At 40.8% G+C, this 19701-nt stretch overlaps 1 protein-coding gene across 3 annotated transcripts in view; it reads left to right on the top strand.

The window, feature by feature from the left end:
• Positions 1-19701, top strand: part of fhl3a (four and a half LIM domains 3a) — a 111264-nt gene that overhangs the window by 41861 nt on the left and 49702 nt on the right. The window contains exon 1 of one of the 3 annotated variants that reach the window (XM_043717824.1): positions 4973-4995. The exons of the other annotated variants lie outside the window; for them this stretch is intronic. The gene's annotated coding sequence lies outside the window, so the exon portion shown is untranslated. Of the gene's footprint in view, positions 1-4972; positions 4996-19701 lie in introns of those variants that run through there. 3 annotated transcript variants of the gene reach the window in all.

Here is a 19701-nt window from a genome sequence, read left to right as displayed (position 1 = left end):
GTGACCTTCAGCTGAACTCATGAATGGCCGCTTGGAAATGGGGATGATCACCCTCCATAACCAAATGATTATTCACAGATGCTTCTGCTGAGTTTTTGGCAAGAGTAATGAGAGGTGAAAAGTTTAAGACTGAGGCAGTAGGAGGTACCTACAACAATGGCAGCTAGTGATTTGGGCACTAAGTTGGACCTGAATCCATTCCCTATTGATGCCCTGAGCAAATAAGGTAGGTTTCCTTTACAAAGCTGTCTGCAGGCTAGCTTTAGATGGGTTTAATTCTGGTAAGCTTTTTTAGGAAAGAGGTGTTGGAACTGCTTTCGTTCTTATAACGTTGTCACCCACTGACATAACTTTACATACAATAGCTGATTCTAAAAATTGAAAAGACTTGCCTGCATGCTGCATTCTTTGTGCATGTTGTCATTTCGCAGATATACTTTTGGCTTAAAATTCATGAAGGTTAGTTTTAAAAAGTGACCAGTTTTACCAAAAAATGCATCATTGAGCCAACAGACTGGAGAGACTGTGATTAAGAGGATTAGAAGCATTTTTGCTGAATGAGTCTTTATTAAAATAAGAAACTGAAGAGTTGATTGTCTAGTAAACCATCTCAATAAAGCAAATAGTACTACAGAACTTTGTTTTGTGACAAAACCACATGGTCACATGTACAGTCTCTAGTCAAGAGCTAGCATCCTAAAAGTAATGCGTGAGTGATATGATGCCAACTCAGTCTTGCATCATGTTACACCATTTCGGAAAGCATGTTCAGAGTTGTCATGATTCAAAGGTGCCACTAGACATCTTCCTTACTTCTGTATTTGAATAATGATGTCTCAATTCTTAAATTGAAGAGAGCTTGATGCACTTGTGTAATAGGCGAGGCAAGGTTGGCAGAGAGGTCCTCCCAATTCTCAGCAGAAATTCTGAGTTAATTTCCCCAAGATTTCTGTGAATCTTTATCATAGCAGGTGTTCAAGGGAAACTCTAGAGAATTTCAACAATATACTGGAAAGGGAGCTCTGACGATGGAAACTCTAACTAAAGGTGAGTATTACTGATATTGCAACAAATTAGTGGCATTATTGAATTTCAGAAAAGAAAAAGGCAAGGGATGTATTTGTAATTGTTTGCCAAGCATTGGAAAAAACATAGGAATGGTGTATGTTGCTTCTTGTAATTAGCTACTTACCAATGAAACATTTCAGCAGCTACACGTTTTTCCAGGTGAGATTGAACTGATGTTTTTCTGCTAAGCTGCATGTTCAAAAAAATTGCATCTTAACCACAGAAAAATAGCATCACTGTCTCATTTTTGATTCAAAGGAGAAATTTTGCCCATTCTGATGGAGACAAATGGTAATTCCTTGTGGTGGTGGAAAGCTGGAGTCATTCTTCCTCTAAATTAATCATTTCATCAATATCATCATTCTCTGCTAAATATGCCCACATTTCCTCTGGTGTAGCTGATGTCATGAACACACACATCCATGTGGTGTTAAGCAAAACGATTAGTCTCTAGCAAGGGCTCTGACCAATTTCTGAGATCAAGCAAATCAATCCACGCTACAGATTAAGATACCTAAGACAGCAGGAGATACTGAGTGCATGTAACAAAGGTAGTTAATTAATCATGAGTGACTTTAGCATTCATGTACACACACTCTGAATTCTATGTGATAGATCCAACCAGGGATCAGACTATTTTGGATCTGGTCATTTGTAATGAGGCAGGTTTTTTGAAGGATATCAGAGTAAAACATTACTGAGGAAACAGTGACCATAATATGGTAGAATTTAGCATTCACTTCAACAGGGAGGAACTTGGGTCGGAAATAACTGTTCTAAGCTTGAAGAAGGGTAATTACAAAGGAATGAGGGCAGAGCTAACTGAAGTTGACTGGGATAGGAGTTTGGCAGTGAAAATATTTGAGGAACAATGACAGATATATGAGAAAATAGATCATGGCTCACAGCAAAGACATTTTCCAGTGAGGAAGAAGGATTCTAGGAAGGGGATAAGCCAACAGTTGTTAACTAGAAAAGTTAATCAAATTCAAAAAATAAAACAAAAAATAATGCTAAGATTGAAGATTGGAAAAGTTTCAAAAGCTAACAAATGACTTAAAAAAAAAAGAAACAGCAAGAGTCTTTTTTTTTAATATGTGAAAGAAAGAAGAGCCAAAGTGAACGTAGGCCCATTAGACAATAAGACCAGAACAATACTAATGGAGAACCAGGAATGGGCAGAGGAATTGCAACAGATTCACAGTAGAAAACACTAATAGCATTCCAAAATGACTAATTAATAAAGGGGAAAAAGGAAGAGGGAAAATAAAAACAATTATCACGAGAGAAAATGTGCTTGGGAAAATGCTGTGGATAAAGACCTGATGGGATGTAGCCTTTGGAATATAAAGGAAGTAACTGCAAAGATAATGGATGAGCTGATAGTAATCCTCCAAGAATTCTTAGATTCTGGAAAAGTCTCAGAGTATAGAAACTGTCAATATAACAACTTTACTTTAAAAAAAAAAGGAAGGAGACAAAAATGTTACTTTTTTCCAGTCAGCTTAATATCTATTATTGGGAGAATGTTGGAGTTGCTTATAAAGGATGTAATAGCAGAGGATTTGGAAATAAATAATTTGAACAAGCAGCGTCAGCATGGCTTTGTGAAGGAGAAATCATGCCTGAAAAATTCACTGGAATTCTTTGGAAGCGGTAACAGGTGGGATAGATAAAAGGGAATCAGCGGATGTAATATATTTGGATTTTCAGAAGGCATTTGATAAAATACCACAAATTTGGATACTTAGTAAGAGCCATGGTGTTTGAGGGAGTATATCAGCATGGAGAGAGGATTAGCTATCTAATAGAAGACAGAGTTGGGATAATTTGGCTTTTTTCAGCATGGCAACCTGTAATTAGTGGAATGTCATAGGGATCAGTGTTGGTCACATTTATTTACAATATATATTAATGATTTGGATGAAGAAAATAGCCAAGTTTGGGGATAATACAAAAATAGGTGGGAAGGCAAGTGGTGAGAATGATGTTGCTTGCAAAACAATATAAACAGGTTAGACAAGTGGGCAACACCTTTCAGATGAGAAATTGGGAAGTTATGCACTTTGGCAGGAAGAACGGAGGAGTTGAATATCACTGAAATGATGAAAGCATGCAGAAAGCTATAGAACAGAGGGATTTAGGAGTCCTTGAGCATGAATCACATAAAGCTAACATCCAAGTTCAGCAAGTACAAGGAAGGCAAATGGAATGTTGGCCTTTATTTCAAATAAAATGAAATATAAAAATAGGGAGGTTTTGCTAAAACCTTACAAGGTCAGACCGCGATTATGAAACAGCTGAACCAAATCAGCGTTTTTACATCTGTACTTGCAACACAGTGAAATTAAACTGTTGAGGACCCCCAGTAATTACTCCAATGGTTCCTAACCAGACTTTTGAATAACCAATCCCAGACTTTGTGAATAATCAATTCCAGATACAGGAATTGTATCTCAAACAAAATACTTAAAACTTTATTAATTTTTTTTAGCAGAGGAACAATTAAGCGTGGTAAGCTGAGGTCTATGCGTGAAACCCAAAACATTTGTTTTCAGCACCTAGTCACATAAGATAGACAAACGGACACATAGACACAGTTAAGGGATTAAAAGAAAAGAAGATACCAAAACTGGTCAGATGAGTTAGATGGCTTCACAGGTATAAATATAGACTCCTTGGCTGCTTTTCAGAAATGTTGATCATGATCACCTTCTCAGTTCACTTAGACAAAGGCAGCAATACTTGTGGATCAGTTTTCTCTTCTTTGGGGTTCTGGAAACTGTTGTAGCAGATTAGGTAGGGGAACTTTCAAATTTTCATGCTGTCCCAGCAGTAATCAAAAGCTATCTCTCAGAAAACATTGTTCAAAGAAATAACTTCAAATCTGGTTCCACCCTGGTAGAATAACCAATTCCTCCAAGGTGTCCATTACCATTCAACAACTATCATCTGCTTGAGCAGAGGGTCTCTTCAAGACTTGTTGGAACCAATGCCCAGGTACTGATCATCTTAATAGCCAACTTCTGTTATCTGTTTAAATACAATGCTTTTTCCAGAATCTCTGTGTCTGTTGGAATTCTTTTAGTTAAAGAATCAGTCTGCAATTAGCCTTCAGACCTGTCCTCACAAACAAACGAAGCTTGTTTGGTCTGTTCTTTTCCTTTCACCATAAGCTGTTCCAAAGTCCTCAAGTCATTTCTGGCTCACAATTCAAAACTGATAAAAGAACAATAATAATGAATGATCAATAGGGGTTCTAACATCACATGTGGAGTACTGTGGACAGTGTTTGATCCCTTTTCGAAGGAGAGGTATACTGCCTTTTGAGGCAGTTCAAAGGTTGTTCACTTGTCCCATACCAGGTATCAGACTGTCTTATAAGAAGATGTTGAGTAGGTTGGGCTGTACTCACTGGAGATAAGATTCCTGGAGAACTTGACAAGATAGATGCAGAGAGTTTTTTTCTCTTGTAGGAGAGTCCAGAATCAGATGACACAGTCTCAGACTAGGGGTCACCCACTGAAGACAAATGATGAGAATCTCTTCTGAAGATAATGAATCTGTGGAATTCTTTACCAGAGAAGGCTGTCAAGACTGAGTTGTTAAATCTATTCAACGTTGAGACATTTTTAATCAGTAAGGAATCAAGAGCAAAGAGGAAAATTCAAGAAAGTGGAGTTGAGTTATCAGATCAGCAGTGATCTCATTAAATGGTAGAGCAGACTCAATGGGCTGAATGGCCTACTTCTGTTTCATCGTCCTACAGTCTCTGGGTCTATCGCCATTTTTCATTCTGATTCTGCACCTTACGTCTTCCACCATGGACCTTCTTTTAAACCACAACTTTACTGCTCACCCATCTCCACAAAGGCAGTGTTGCTGAAGTCTCAAGTGAAAAATTGAACTGGCAGCTAGAAGAGTCAGGTAGGTTTCAATCAGCTGGAAGTGTCTGGCTTTCTTTCCACTCGCTGCTTTTCCGACAGCTCATGATGACATGAGGCAGCTGTGTGTTTAAGAGCTCTCAGACAGGTCAGCTCTGGCAGACAGCAGGCTTCACGTGAGGAACAACAACCTCATTTTTCCCAAGAGTCTGTATTTCCCCAGTTTCAAGTATCTCTGTAGGTGGTCTCTCAGTTAAAAGAAAACAAACAAATTGTAAAAATGCTGCATTACCTCACTTGGTTTTGGTCGTGAATACTTCTCTTGAGAGTTTCGTTCCAGCTTGTTCCCAGTTCTGCACAGTCTCCCTTTCAGTCCAATCTCCCCTCCTTGTCTTTGCCGCAATATTAACTCAAACCCATTATTTTAAATAACAAAACAGGGCCTCAACACTTGAAGATATAAAATAAAAATTGATTACTTTATTGTGTAAGGAAACAGAGTAAGTCAATAGATTTCTGTCAGTATTTGCATTCGGCATCCATATAAAATATTCTAGAATTGAGGCAGTTGACATAAACGTCCAGGACTGAAACAGATCATTTAGCTGAATAGGTACAATTTGATATGTAAGGTCCACACCAATGTTCCTCTATATCTTCATTTATCCTATCAAAATATCCTTACATTGCTTTATGGTTTCACTTTTTCTCCTCGAATGCATCTGTGTTCATCATCTTGCTCACTTTATGGTTTTTCAGTCACTATATTTAAAAACTAGACACAAACAGACAGTTAAATAAGAGAAAGTGAGGACTGCAGATGCTGGAGATCAGAGTTGAGAGTGTGGTGCTGGAAAAGCACAGCAGGTCAGGCAGTATCCGAGGAGCAGGAAAATTGATATTTCCAGCAAAAGCCCTTCATCAGGAATGAGCATAAAACACACTCCGGTGATTATTGAATGTTCCCATTTAAAGCTGATGTAGCTAATGGCTTGCTGGAATGTGTCCACAATGGCCACAAAATCATAACATTATTTGCATCAGAACCTGACACTAAGATAGACCATAGACATAGGAGCAGAAATTAGACCATTCAATGCTCCACATTCAATCATGGCTGATAAGTTTCTCAACCCCATTCTCCTGCTTTCTCCCCATAACCCTTGATCCCTTTGATACCCAAGAACCCATGCACATATTAAAACTGCAGATGAATGAGGTAGGCTGTATATAGCAGCCAAATGCTGTAACTTGGGCTCTTGTACCTAAAGGAAGGATTTCTGAATGGAGGTTAGATACAGGAACTGAATTAATTGAATGGGGGAATCAGAAATGCTATGATTGCCACTTCCTGGACCCAACTACCAGGAATCGATTTTAAAAAAAGATCACTTGGGATTCAGGTCCTGTCAGCTTTATTGCTACTTGCATACAATGGGTGGAGACTAAGAAGCTAACAACAGACCTGGTGCAGCAGAGAAAGGCTAGCTTCCCTCTAAGCCATGCAAGTGTGCAGCCATTCTGAGGGTCTGCACATGCCCATTGGCTGTCTGCAGTATTAACTTCCAGTGCCAGAAGTCACTGCCATGCACAGACCTCTTGAGTCCACACAGAAGAAGAAAGTAATGGTGGAAACATTGAAGAGAGTCTGACTGAGGTGATCGGAGGGCTAGTATTTTTATTCTTGTAATAGGTCAGGAATTAGGAAGTCTCTTGGTTTACCGTGATACTTTTGTGAAAAAAAAAAGGTTTGTGTGATTAAATCACATAATGATGACAGATCTGCAGACCTTATCTGCCCTTAATCTGAAAGGTAAGGCTGCCATAGTCTGACAGACCGTAGGGCTGCTGTCTCATTATAGAGATGGCTGGCAGTGGTTTAACATGACGTTCGCTCCACCTCAAAGGAGGTGAGAGGTTATGAGGAAGAGTCTTTTGTTGTACCCTCAGCCAGTGTGGGAATGAAACCAACATTATTGCAATTACTCTACATTGCAGACCTGATGTCAAGCCAGCTGAGCTTACTGACCCCCTACACTTATCTAAGAGTTTCCAAAATCCCAAATTGCAGTTTAAGGGCCACAGCAAAAATGTCAAGATTTTGTAGATTCTGAATTTATATTCCCCACATGCCATGGAGGAAGCTGAATCTATTTTTCTAGATTATCGGTCCAGCAAACCACCCAATATGCTGCGCTCCCCTCACAATACATTATAATATGACCTACTGTGCACAAAACCTTGTTATTAAACTGCCTTTATGATACCTCCTGGTGTCATTCTGAAACAACCACATCCCTTCACACTGTTAGTACTGGTAAAGTTTCATACATGATATTGTGTTTCTTAAAGATCAGATGTATATGTATTAGTTTTCCTAAAAATCATATCATGCCAGTGACATGACTGTATGTGAACTGAAGCAGGAGATGAGCACAGCAGATCAAAATCGTTGGCCCATAGCATTTCATTTAACCAGACTGCCCTCCGTCTGCCCCATTTCACAAGTTTCTGTGAAGCAAATTTCTTACAATGAATCTTCCTGGAATCCTGGCTCTGTCCCTACACTTCCATTTATATTATTCAGAAATGGGATTTAGCCAGAATTATAATTGACAGTCTGTTGTGGTCCTTAGCTGTATCTGACTGGAGAGTATCTCTGAGGCACTCACCATTGACTAAACTAGTGTTGGCCAGTATCCTCACCGAGGGACCCTCTTCATTCAGACTGCCTTTCATTGACGAGTTAATAATTGAAAACAGAATGAGATGCTTAATGATTAGGATTTCCTTGATTATGATATTGGACATTTTTACATTTTTAAACATTCTTCCCATGTCCACTTTCTAAACCTCTCCTATCATTCACCAGAGGCACCAGCTGACAGAAGGCAGGTAGGAAATCTGCATCTGAAAGCCAATTCTTGATCTTTCTGCAGAGAAGAATTTGGTCTCCATGATAACCACCTGCTCCCAACAAAGAGGAGGAACTCACCTTGTGACAATTCGAAAGTGCAAATTGATGTGCAACTGAGTTCCTCTTCTGTCACAGTGAGTGAAGATTTGATAGATTGTTCCACTCTGCCAGCTACTGATTTGAATTTTAAACAAATGTTCTGTTAAATATATAAACTCCAGTTTCCCCATCCTTCTTCATATGTCATGCTAAATCGTTAAGTTTGTTGTGTCACAGTAGTTTATTCTCAGGAAATTGCTTCACTGCCAATTTCTTTTGAAGTGTAATTATTGTTATGCAGACAAAACCAGCAGTCAGTCTGCATACACCAAAATAGAGACACACAAAGAAAATGACAAAAATCTATTTTCTTTTGATTGAAGGAAGAATGTCAGTCACTGCACAGGGAGTACATCTTGTCCTTTCAGCAGTGCTATGGCAACTTTTCCATTCACTTGAACTTGGCTTTGGGTCAATGTCTCATCAGACTGATATTCCCTCTGACAATGCAGCAGTCACTGAAGTGTCAAGCTATATTAGATGCTCAAGAACTGTGTGCAGCATAAGCTTGTGACCATCACACTTTGTGCAAAGATGCTATCAACTAAGAAAATTTGACATTTAATATTAAGCCCTGTTTGTGGACAACAATAATGCCTTCCAAAAAATAGCGTATTTCAACTTTGTGTCATGGGCATACAAGAGCTTTGTGTGTTGAGAAGGTGTTCAATGGAAAAACTGATGGCTGAGCTGCAATTAAGAATTTTTCAGTACGCTGTGCTCTAGAGTGCAGGATGCAGAGATAAGGAGAAAGTAATGATGGCTTCCAGGGCTCCTGCTGTTCAAGCTACAGGGGAATTCTAGAAAGTTCCTTCAGGTTTGGGACTGTATATATTATTTTCAGCGTCACTGTGTGTTAAAAAGATCAAAGTTAAAACCTAAATGAGTGCTCAATTTACATTGCACAGATAGATCTGACAGGAACGCCACAGCATTTACATTTTTATGACGTAAGTGGTTTCCAGGGCCAGCGTGGCCTTCCAAGACAGGATGCATATCTTCAAAATGCAAAGCAGATGTTACATTTTACCAACATCTTGTTTTCTCTTCTATTTCATTTGACTGCATTTTGCAATATGCTGACATCATTCCCTGTGATGTACAAGCAGTTCTTCTGTGTCGTATCATTGTTTCTACCTGTTTTGTCATCCCATTCTCCATTGCAGACATTGACTCATACTGCAGGATGGTTCTAATGCTATCAGGTGCCCCACTTTCTTGTACCTGTGGAATCCTAAACGGCCAGTGTTGTGTATGATTAAGCTTGTCTGATCACGAATCCTCGAACTCTACTTAATTGCTTCAATCTTTGGGTGGAGCTAGTGAATCCAGTGACTGGCTCCTGACTTTCAGAAAGAGAATTCTGAAGAGACATTGTATGTAGCCATTCCTAACTTTGACTACAGGTATACTGAAATTTTTTTTAAAGTAATAAAGACATGTAAATGCACAATTTTAATTTAGAATTATTGACCCATTTCTTGAAGGTAAATTATATAGACCACCACTCAATCGAAACATAAGCTGTGTTTGTGTAAGGGAATGGGGGCTGTGATTTAACCTGCCCTGCTCTGACTGGCACACTCCAGACTTCTGTCTCACCACCATGACTTTCCTTTTTACACCAGCTATTCTCAAGATCCATTGTACTGAAGCAGTTAGATGTTTATAATTTCACAAAACTGATAAATAAAGTGAGTTCAGATTATCTGAGCTATCTGATTTGGGAAGTCAAAAAGGAATGAGGCAACTTGGTCTTTGAAGTTTTTTATAGAATCGCTACAGTGTGGAAACAGGCCCTTCGGTCCAACAAGTCCACACTGAGCCTCTGAAGAGTAAGACCCTTCCCAGACCCATTGCCCCTCCCCTATATATTTACCCTGCTGACTAATGGGCCTAACCTACACATCCCTGAACACTATGGGCAATTTTAGTACAGCAAATCCACCTAACCTGCACATCTTTGGACTGTGGGAGGAAACCAGAGAACCCAGAGGAAACCCACACAGACACTGGGAGAATGTGCAAAATCCACACAGACAGTGGCCCGAGGCTGGAATTGGATCTGGGACCTGGCACTGTGAGGCAGCAGTGCGAACCAGAGAGCCACCATGCCACACCTCCTAGGTTCTCCCAGATTCCTTTTCAAATTCTTTCTCCAGCTCTGTTCTCCTGTGCCTCCCACTTCTTATCCCAGGATTAGTGGTCTCTTATTCCGATCCTTAGGAATTTATTCTTTAAACTTTTCCCCTCCTTCACCTCCTTTTTAAGGATAAAGCCCCACTGCAGAACTTGAGCATGAACCAGAATATCTGCCACTCTTATGCAGTACTGAAGGTATGCTGCGCTGTCAGAGATGCTGGAAATGTTAATAATGGAGAACCCGACTGCCTGTTCCGCTGAATATAAAAGATTTTGTGGCACAATTTTGAAGAAGAGCAAGCAATATTTGTCCTACAATCAACATCACAAAAACACACGATCTAGTCATTATCCCAATTGCTGTTTGTTGTGAACAAAATTTATTGGGTGGATTTCTGATACCACAATCAGGTATGAAGTGCATTGAGACATCTGGTGGTTATGAAAAGTGCTTCACAAATACACACCTTCCTTTTTTTTTAAAGAAAAGCTGTCAAATACTCATTTACTTGACCATGCTTTTTGTCAGCCCAAGCTGTTTTGTGTTGTCGATGAAGCTGTTCAGCCATGTCCAGCACCAATCACCTTTTGTAAAATTGAAACAAGGGCCAGGGTTACTTCTTAATCAACCTGCTCAGATGTGTTATGGCATATCTCTGGAGTAGGTGGGATTTGAACCTCCTGCCTCAGAGGTAGGGACACTACCACACTGTGATATGAGCCCCTATAGTGGTGAAAACTGTGATGATGCTGGAGGGAATAAAAAGGAAATAGTTATTATTGCAGCAGCCCTTTGGAGGAGGTGGGACCTGAACCTAGGCCTACTGGCTCAGAGGGAGGGATACTACCTCTGCGTCACAAGGTCTCCTCAACCAAACTTAACAAAATGGCTTCGTTGTCACAGTAGCCCCTGTACATCAGGCTTCTGGGAAGAAGTTTGACTTAGCCCCATTTTTTTAAATAAAAAAGCGTCGTCTGGATCTGAACAGCTAATTGCAGCGGTTTACTGCCACTTCAGCAGTGATTGATACTGAACGTAGCACCAATCTTTGGAAGTATCGAGAATGAGGTTGTAGCTGTGAGATTAAAAACAGCTGTTCAGTGATCTTTACGTGTGTGGCAAAAAGAAGGATACAAATCAATCCCTTGTAGTCAGTTCCTATTAAGAGCAATGTCTATTTGCCAAGAGAATCTTGCTCTTTGCAGAAATTTCCTGTATTCCACTGTCACTGATTTGATTCCAGAGCCAATAAACTGATCCTTAAACCACATGCATTTAAGTAGGAGGAACTTAAAAGTTCAGCACAGTAATTTTAAAAATCTGTTAGAAAATGTTTCACTTCACAGTCCGTCTCTTGCTCACAGTCCATCTGTGGTACAGTCTGTACCAGTGCAACAGAAGTCATTTGCTTATAACAGAAGGTAGCCAGCGGGTGAAATCTGAACGTTTAGCAAATGTGGTCTCATGGAAACCATATAGGAAGGAAATGTAACATGCTCTTGCGGCATTTATCTGAAAGGCCACCCCTGTGTTTGTTCAGTGTTTGCCTCAACAAGCCATTCTCAGCACTGGGATTCATTTCTGATTATTAATCACACCCAAGGGCAATGTCTGACTTGGTTAATCTCTCATCTGCCTTGAAAAATAAGGTCAGATAGTTCCATTCCCAGTTCGGCAGTTCAGAGGGTAACAAAACAGCATTGACTACACCACCAGATTCAGCATCAGAGCTTCAAGCAACTTGCTTAGTGGTGTACTTCGATTTTAAATAATGACCAATCCTGATTAAAGTAATAGAACCCATTGACCGATCGTCCATTCTCGAAAGTACCCCACCCTTTTCTCAACACCACCACCTCTGAGAAATGAACCTTCCAGCTCAGCGAGCAAACTTACATCCAGAACCCCAACCTGAGCTACAAATCTTCTCAAAATTTCCTACCACCACCTCTTCTCAATTTTGGGTCTTTGCTTCTGTTGTTCTTTTATAAAATAGATATAGTGCACCCACTTTGCAAAGCCTTGCCTTTGGAAACAATACAGAATGTATATTATAATAAAGCCATTGTTACAGGTTCTGTTATTTCTCTGTATTGGCAGCAACTTGTAGGTCCCTTAATTAAAAAGGCTGTGATACAACTAAGTGTTCAAGAAAGACCCTAAGAGTGTCAAATTTCTTTGACCCTGAACAGAACCATAAGCAGTGTGTTGAAGACTACCAGTAGTTAGTCCTTGTATTCAAGAAAGGAACCTTTTTTCTCATTCATTCATTGCATGTGGCCAGAGGCCAGCATTTATTGTTCCTGGTCAACCATAATGCTGTGGTTCTGGAGTCACGTGTTGGCCAGACCAGGTAAGAATAGCAGCTTCCTTCTCTATAGGACATTAGTGGAGCAGATTGAGCTTTTCCTCAACAAATTGACAATGGTTTATTGTTCATCGTGAGACTTTTAATTCCAGACATTTATTGAATTCAAATTCCACCATCCTCTATGGTGGGATTCAAACCCAGGTCTCCAGAACATTATTTGGGTTTCTGGATTAACACTCCAGTGGTAATACCACCAGGCTGTTGCCTGCCCAGTCACAACGAAATGGCCACGAAATACAACTCCTTGAAGCCAGTGTTCTCGGGGAATAGCTCCCAAGTGTGCGCAACATAAGCAATTGGTGGTGGCAATCCCCTTTACTTTTTAAATCACTCATGGGAAGTGTGGGCATTGTTGTCTGGGCCAGCATTTGTTGCCCATGCCTGTGATAAGGTAATGGTGAGGTGCTGCCTTGAACTGCTATAATCTACTTGGTGTAGCCAGACCCACAATGTTGTTAGGGAGGGAGTTTCAGGATTTTCATCTGGTGATACTGAAGAAACAGCAATTATATTCTCATGTTAGAATGGTGAGAGGGTGAACTTGCAGTGTTCCCAAGAATCTGAAACTTTTGTCCTTCTGTATGGTAGTGGTCCTGGATTTGTTGGCTAAGGAGCTTGGTGAATTTCTACAGTGCATCTTGTTAATGGTGCGCACTGTTGCAACTGAGCACTGGTGATGGAGGGAGTGAATGGCACCACATCCACAAACAATCAATCAAACATCAATCAAGTGTGCTTCTTTGTCCTTATTGGTGTCTAGCTTCTTGTTGCAATGATTTAATGCAAGCAAAACCATTGTGGAGATTTAAACTGCAGCAAACCATCTCTGAACCTCTCCATTGAACATCTGTTCAACAGCACCAAGGCATTATTTAGCAAGATCATCTCTCTGGCTCTTGACTGTAGATATGTTTTAGTGGTTTGTGAAGTTGTAGGGAGTGTCAGCACATTTTAGAGGACTCTGGAAATTACTTGTGCCTTTCTTGCATAGAGAATGAACAGAGGTCTGACAAATTAGGAAAAACTGCTGGAAGAGAGAGGAGGAGGATGGAGGAGGAGAGCTATCAATGGGAGGCTGCATTCACATAGGGTGTTGAGGAAGTCATTCTTCTCCCTGAATCTCAGTGAGGAACAGTGGGTATGACAATGAAACTTCATAAAGGACATCCTTACTGGAATCTGCCAGTTGCTGCAGCATAAGAGCAGAGCATGAATGATATTGCCATTGACTGTGGCTATGAGCAATTGTGTGCCTGGCTCCTTCCAGCCTAAACCTGAAAATAATGGCACCATTTCTGAGTTCACCATCCGCTGCTCCATCAGGAAAATCATTGAGTTCCAAAAGAGGTGATTGAGCAGAGTGAGTGGATGGTTTTGTGAGGATTGCAGGGTGTCATTGTGCAGTGTCCAGTGACTCTGCACATGGATTTGTGGGTGCTGCAAGTCAACTGAGATGTCTCACAATCAGAAGGGACTGCACTCCTGAATATCTAACTCATGTGTGGTCGTACATAGTGCATTGCCAGTGTCCCGAGAGCAAGCATGTTACCTTTATTAAGCAGCAGTTAGCTGTACCATGTGCATTTGGATATTAAAGACCATCAGCCAGGAGAGAGCAAAACATGCAAATTATTGTGGGCCATGTAATCATACAGACACGTTGCCACAAGTGAGCAGACAGATTTAGATTAGATTCCCTACAGTGTGGAAACAGGCCCTTCGGCCCAACACGTCCACACCGAACCTCTGAAGAGTAAATCACCTAGTCCCATTTACCTCTGACTAATGCAGCTAACACTATGGGCAATTTAGCATAGCCAATTCACCTGACCTGCACATTTTTGGACTGTGGGAGGAAACTGGAGCACCCAGAGGAAACCCACACAGACACTGGGAGAATGTGCAAGCTCCACAGTCATCCAAGGTTGGAATCGAACCTGGGACCCTGGTGCTGTGAGGCAGCAGTGCTAACCACTAACCCACCATGCTCAGTGGTGAACGTGTTAAATGTCTTGATGAGATGGTATCGACCAATGTAGTTTCTGACTTTAGATCATTCAACGATAGAAAAGAAGTAAGCTTCCAAATTCAGACGTGAACTGCTTTGCTAGCAGTGTGCACGTAAATAGTAAATAAATCAATGATATCATTTTTGTTCAGAAAATAATTGGTCTCTTGGAAACGGTAAACTGAGGTCCTGATCCTTCTCAGTGATGCAAGAGATGCCATGCAACCATTTTCAAAATGACCTGGAGAGTTATTTCTGGTGTCCTGGCCAATATTTCTGGTGTCCTGGCCAATATTTCTCCCTCTGTCTCAACTTGCATTGTTGATTTGAACCTATTTGCAACTTGATAGTTGTTTTCACCCCCAGTTACAAAAGTGACTACAGTTCAGACATGTTTTATGGCTGAAAGGCACATCAGGACTTCCTGAGGTCGTAAGTGGTGCTACATAAATGCAAGTTCTTCTTCCAAAACCCTGTAGCCTTTGACTGTGAATAATAAAAATGCCTGATTTTGGGTGAAAAATACACTTATGACATCCACCATTGGTTAATGCAGGACTTATAGACAGCTGCTTTCCGTTTGTGGTTTGAAATATGATTCTCTTGAAATCTGATTTGTCTAAACACACAGCACAGTTGACACCAGGCACTTGTACCAAATTTGATGATGTGTTTGAAGTATTTCTGTGATCCTCCTCATCCTGTCTCTTTGTGCAAATCTAAAGATGCCCAAAATGAAGAAAAACACATCTGTATTGGGATGGTTCAGTTTCAATGGATTCCGATTTTATTTGATACCCTTGGCACTGACAGTGCTATAACTGATGGAGTGCCTCTGTAAATTGATGCTTCATGTTTTGAATTCCTTCAGACCAGTTTTACTGCAACACTTTATGTTCAGTATATCAAACTGAGGAGCACTCTCTTTCGGGCTAAACTGGAATGAGAATTGGCATAATGCAGTCAAGAACTGGATATGGGCTTTTAACCCTCAAACAGGGAAAGTGATGAAAAATCTAACCTGCTTAAATTCAGACTTTCCTACATTCACCGATCTTAAATCACACTGATTATCCTACTTTATGTCTCCGTTTAAGTGTCAATCTCTTGCGGGTTGCCACTCAGCTCTTTATAAAGAAAGAAAGGAGCTCCCCATTTCTGAGACGATTCTGCTCAAGAAATTGAATGCAACACTATCATTCGAATGTTTCCCTCATTAGCACCGATACACGGCTGTCAAGTCAGAGTCTGGGAGTTGTGTGGAGGTCTAGTTGCTCAAGAGTTACACAACACATTTAATAGTCTAACATCTCCTGAGTAACTATTTAATTTAATTTCATCAGAATCATCTGAAGCTTTTGATTTTTATGGACATCTTTGTAGGGTTCCTGGCAGAAATCTGTCTTCAAGCAATTACTTTGAACAGTGTTACAATATGGATTTCTCAGAGTCCCCACACATGCATCCCACCAACACTGTAATAACAGCTGTCTAGCCATTGAAAATTCTTAGTGTAGTATTGAAATAAATACTAAAAAAGGGATTAGTATGATTATTTGTGCCTGTGATCTGAGTATGGTTAAAAAGTGTTATTACAAATTGTGTGAAGTATCTGTCCTTTTGTACAGCTGCTTCTATTTTGACAGTATTCTTGATTCCCAAGGACTGCAGTATTATGGGAAAAGGGTGCCAATCTATTTATAATCTATGGATGACCTGTAATGATTTATCTGACTTCTGGGAGGAAACTTAATGACGGGATGTGACCTTTGTCTGTATGGGACCATGAGCATTCCCATCATTATCAGTCTGGTTTGGTGTGTGTTCTCACACCAGCATGTGGCAACATATGGATGAGATAAACAGCCTGTAAACAGTGCCATAAAAACGATGAGAGCAGCTTGTGTCATCAAGTGAGCAAACTCGTGCATTGTTTTAACTTTCAGCTATTCCTTCTGCAAACAGGTGAGGTATGTATAAACAATCATTGGATGTGTTCCTTTAAAAGTTAGAGTTGACCGTCTATAATAAAATGCATGGAATACCTTAATAAAGGAAGTCAAACTGACAAACACAGTCGGGGACGGAATTGCTACTGTAAGTCATGGAATATTTGAATCAATTCACGGATTGACTTTGGGGCAAATGTAATATGTGAATGCAAAGTAAACATGAAAGAAAAAAGATCCTGCCAATGACTCACGTCAAACAATATTATCATCACTGTTTTCAACTTCTGGCAGAGGAACATAGGAAGTAAGACCGGGGTAAGGCATTTGGCCCATCAAGTGTGCTCCACCATTCAACAGAATCATGACTGATCCTCAAACTCAGTAACATGATCCCACACTCTCTTCAGAACTTAGAACATCAAGAAAAGATTATTTTTTCAGAGAAAGTGAATGTTATCTACAAGATCGCAATTTCCATTTATCTAGTGACACACCAGATAAGCATTTCACAGTAAGACAAATTTTGTCCCACTCTCCCACTGTTGTAGGTTGGATTAAATTTGAAACTTTGGGTGGAATCTTTCTCCACTGAGGTGGTGAGAAGAGGAAATAATTGGATGAGTTTGTCCTGGAAAGGAATTCATCCCCTTCTCGCTTCGTCTCCAATTGAATGCTAAGCAAGAAGATCGGTGGGTATCTTTCTTAACTCACTAGCAATTAAGTTCCTTAAGTAGTCAATTCTTGTTCATTTAAGAGCCTTAACTCAGCACCTCCCTGATCACCTACCTCCCTGGCTGATGCAAAAGGTGGTCGTTTCTCAAATGACAAGTATGGTGACCTGCCAATCAAGTCCAGCGTTGCTTTCAACTGTCCCTGTCTGGGCCAATGACAAAAGGGTGGTCTCGGAAACCACAGCCCAGATCAGGCCAACGTTCCTCCTGACCTCCCTCCCCCTTAATCCAGAAGCTGCGACAATTTTTAAATAAAAGCTCACTCTGTTGCCACAGGATTACCTCTGAAGTCATCCTCAAGCAGCAGACTTGAGGACCCAGAAATTGCCAGATCCTGATTGGGTTGAGACAAAAACAAACTGCGGATGTTGGAATCCAAAGTAGTCAGGCAGGAGGCTGGAAGGACACAGCAAGCTAGGCAGCATCAGGAGGTGGAGAAGTCCGACGTTTCGGGTGTAACCCTTCTTCAGAACTGGGAGTAGTCGTAGAGGGAGCTGCAGGTAGCGAGGGAAGGGTGATGAAGTGGGGATAGGTTGGTCAATGGGAGGAATGAGTCTGGTAGGTGGTTGGGAGGAGTCGAAGGGATGGGGAGAGGCTGCAAAGGAAGGTTATTTGAAATTGGAGAATTGAGTATTGAGTCCTCCGGGCTGTAGGCTGCCCAGGTGGAAGATGAGATGTTGTTCCTTCAATTTGCGGTTTTGCTTGCTGTGGCAATGGAGGAGGCCAAAATATGGTCATGTCGGGAAGGAGAATTAAAATAGGTGGCGACTGGGAAGTGCAATCTCTGATTGGGTAGCAGTTTCTGGTGTCCCAGGTCGCTCGAAGGTATCTGATAGGTCAGTGTGTGCAGGTACCCTATCGATCAGCTGCAGGTATTCCAGGAAGTGTTCTCCTATTGATGGGGCTGACATGTTAGTTGCCATCTAACACACTGTCACCTACACACTTAAGTGGGCCATGGGAAAATCCCTACTGAATTCTTTGTAGCATGTCTGTCTAAAGACTGCACTGGTTAGACTTCCAGAGTGACAGTATTTCAAAAGAAGCAACAGGCAGGCAAAGTACTCCTTCTTTTGGGTGGAAGGGTATTTTGTGATGGTCAGTTTTTGCTGAATTGTAGCTAAAGTTTACAATATGTTACCCCCACTGTAAATGAATTTGAATTACTTATACAGGTCCTGTCTGAGGAGTTTCTTGGCAAGCCTGACATGGATCATTTTGTTTCAGAAAGAAGCTTTTGATAAACTTACTTTTCTCACATTTAAGACTTTTTTATATAGTCAAGTACTTCTAGTTTGAGAGAGCAGCTCAATTTTCCCTGCCATTTTTATGATCTGTCTGAACAGGACAGTCTCGGAGAGAATCCTTTCAATTCGCACAATGGAAACTTGCAGCCTCATGGCCTTAACTAAATCCACACACTGGTCAGAAACGTGAAAGGTCAATATGCCAATCTGCATGAGGTGGAATATGTCTCCACAAACTAGGCATTATGGAAATGATTGTTGCTGGTAACCATATCAAAAATAACTGAATTTCTACAAAAATATTTCTTGCAACTTTCAAGTTTATTTTCCCTTGAAACAAGGGGATTGCAGTACAATTGCCTCCATTACATTTTCATAGATCAGACAATTTTATGAAGAATGTATCATTATTCTGAAGATCACAGCGCTTACTCTAGATGGACACACACAAATGTGACTCACGTTGAGGATCACTTGTGCCATTATGTTAATGGATGGTGTTACGACGCAGAGGTCAAACCTCTGCTAATTAAAATCAAACACCCAAAAATGCTCGCCTTAACTCATAATCTGCTAAAAGTGAGTGAGTGTAAGAGAACTCCTAATTTCCACTATTTATTCCACTAATAGCAACTTATGTTCGTCCCTCTGCTAAACAAAACCCACTAACAAATTTCTTAACTGATTACTATCTGACCCCAGCTCTACACAAATGCTGTTCCAATAATCTAGAGTCATAGAGATGTACAGCATGGAAACAGACCTTTCGGTCCAACCCATCCATGCCAACCAGATATCCAAACCCAATCTAGTCCCACCTACCAGCACCCGGCCCATATCACTCCAAACCCTTCCTATTCAAATGCCTCTTAAATGTTGCAACTGTACCAGCCTCCACCACATCCTCTGGCAGCTCATTCCATACACGTACCACACTCTGCGTGAAAAAGTTGCCCCTTAGGTCTCTTTTATATCTTTCCCATCTCACCCTAAACCTATGCCCTCTAGTTCTGGACTCCCCCACCCCAGGGAAAAGACTGTCTATTTATCCTGTCCATGCCCCTCATAATTTTGTAAACCTCTATAAGGTCACCCCTCAGCCTCTGACGCTCCAGGGAAAACAGCCCCAGTTGGTTCAGCCTCTCCCTGTAGCTCAAATCGTCCAACCCTGGCAACATCCTTGTAAATGTTTTCTGAACCCTCTCAAGTTTCACAACATCTTTCCGATAGGAAGGAGACCAGAATTGCACGCAATATTCCAACAGTGGCCTAACCAATGTC

The sequence above is a fragment of the Chiloscyllium plagiosum genome, chromosome 27 (genome assembly GCF_004010195.1).
Source record: "Chiloscyllium plagiosum isolate BGI_BamShark_2017 chromosome 27, ASM401019v2, whole genome shotgun sequence".
Classification (NCBI taxonomy): Eukaryota; Metazoa; Chordata; class Chondrichthyes; order Orectolobiformes; family Hemiscylliidae; genus Chiloscyllium; species Chiloscyllium plagiosum.
Note: the sequence above shows the minus strand (reverse complement) of the source record. Positions and strands in the feature narration are given on the sequence as shown.